This window comes from Lactuca saligna, chromosome 5, assembly GCF_052625555.1.
Source record: "Lactuca saligna cultivar CGN05327 chromosome 5, ASM5262555v1, whole genome shotgun sequence".
NCBI lineage: Eukaryota > Viridiplantae > Streptophyta > Magnoliopsida > Asterales > Asteraceae > Lactuca > Lactuca saligna.
The window spans coordinates 21989880-21992073 of NC_136421.1; the positions used below are offsets into that span (position 1 = coordinate 21989880).

Below are 2194 nucleotides of genomic sequence, written 5' to 3' on the forward strand. Positions count from 1 at the left end.
ATCTATTTAATATCCACGTAATTGACATTCAAGGTAAGAAGCATAACATACAATACCTTATCATAATAACAATTTTTGAATAGTTGATAAAAGTCTAATGAAAAGTTATGTACGAAAATACAAAATAATGATTAAATATACTCATAGATCATAGTATATTACCTTCTCAGATCTTCATTTTTTTTATCTTACGAAAAATTTGATGTATCAAAACTATATTTTTACAATAATAATCCAAATTTTCTTTTAATTTAATCAATTAAATTAGAAAAGAAAAAGCAACTCGAATTGTCCCATTTTATATGTGTCAAAATTGTCACATCCACTTCGTACTCGTACATGTGGGCTAAAGACTTTTTTTTTTTTTTTTCCTGTGAATATATCAATATCTCATATTAGAAATTCTTATGACATTTTGTTTTATTTTCGTAAGATAAACGTTGTGGGCTTGTCTTATAAAATGGCCCTTCATTAGTAGACTACAAGTCCACACTTTCAAGCCCATCAAGTGATACGCCCTGCCATATTTTCTTACTTCTTTGCTATAAAACCAAAGTAGGGTTTCATTTCCTGCGCTCGACTATTAACGCAGGGTTTCTTCCGCCGTTATTCACCGGAATTTGCTTAACAGGTATGTTCATCGACAATCATCAATCACAATCGCCTGTTTCTGATTTGTTTGTGCATTCTATCCTGAACACCAGTCGTTCGCTACCGATCTAGATTTTATTCTCAGTAGTCTTATATTCTTTTCAAACTCGAAATCGAATCGGTGGATATTTTGCAATTTGTGTTTTATATGGAGAAACTGTCATCTACCTACATGAATCAGAGTATGAGATTTGTGATTTATCGTTTTGTGTAGGGTATAATGACGACCAGATTGAGGAAGAATCGCAAGAAGCGTGGCCACGTGAGCGCTGGACATGGTCGTATCGGAAAGCACCGAAAGCATCCCGGAGGTCGTGGTAATGCCGGAGGTATGCACCACCACCGGATCCTCTTCGACAAATACCATCCCGGTTACTTCGGTAAGGTCGGTATGAGGTATTTCCACAGGCTGAGGAACAAGTTCTACTGCCCAATCGTGAACGTCGACAAGCTCTGGTCGATGGTTCCACAAGACGCGAAGGAGAAGGCTTCAGCTGATAAGGTTCCAGTCGTCGATGTTACTCAATTCGGATACTTTAAGGTTTTGGGAAAGGGAGCTGTGCCTCTTTCACATCCTATGGTTGTTAAGGCGAAGCTCATTTCAAAGTGTGCTGAGAAGAAAATTAAGGAGGCTGGTGGTGCTGTTGTTCTTACTGCTTAGGTTTGTTTTTCTATTTTTGATGTTGATTTTGATTATGATTATTACTGTTAGTTTCAATGGCAGAGTACTCTGAATTTGCTGGATTTGAACTACTTTTTGATCATATTTGTGTTTTAAACTTCTTACAAATGTGCTCTACTCTTTTATGATGAATGTTTTGAAATGCTATACTTTATAACTGTTAGCCTCCTTCAAAATAAATATGAATGTGTTCTACGAAGTAATCCTTCGAGTCATTACAATATGATCTTAGAGGGGTTTCAAAACTGGTTTTTTTAAAAATCGTTTTTGGCCAAGTCTGAATTGGTTAAAATATGTTTTTGTTTTAAGTTGGTTTGTAACCAGACAAATTATGTATTTAATGTGGTGTTTTGTATAATTTATTTTAATACAATTTATTGTTTTATTAATTGTTTTTTAGTTTATCAAATGCTAAAATGAACATTTAAAAAGGGTGTTTGGTTTAACTTAATCGGAATGAAAATGTAATAAATTTATAAGTTATTTTTAGTGCTTGGTAAATGATGCATATAAATTTAATTTAAAATTAATCTATCAAAAATTCATTAAGGAAAATAAGTATGGATTAATTTATCAAAAATCTTTGTTTAAGCCGATAAATGCTTATGAAATCATCATATCTAAACGCTTAAAAGGTCTTAATACGAGGCGCTAAACCTCAAGCACTTCAATTATGCATTTTCGAACACCCAAATGGTTAGTAAAACCCCATTTCTCTTTAAAAGAATGCAACTGATTTCTATCATGGGAAAATGATTTAAAAAGGTAATGAAGTTTCAAAAATATAAAAAAAAAAAAAAATCATCTCTTGTTTAGTACACAAAATACCATTATACATGTGTTCAAATAAAACTTTGTGGG

The 2194-nt window shown here is 32.9% G+C and overlaps 1 pseudogene across 1 annotated transcript; it reads left to right on the forward strand.

Annotated features, from left to right (window-relative positions):
* Positions 1–492: 492 nt before the first annotated feature.
* LOC144997187 (large ribosomal subunit protein uL15x pseudogene) lies at positions 493–1441 on the forward strand (annotated as a pseudogene). Its single transcript, XR_013659720.1, has 2 exons — positions 493–631; positions 866–1441. The product of XR_013659720.1 is annotated as a large ribosomal subunit protein uL15x pseudogene (transcript).
* The last annotated feature ends 753 nt before the right edge of the window (positions 1442–2194 follow it).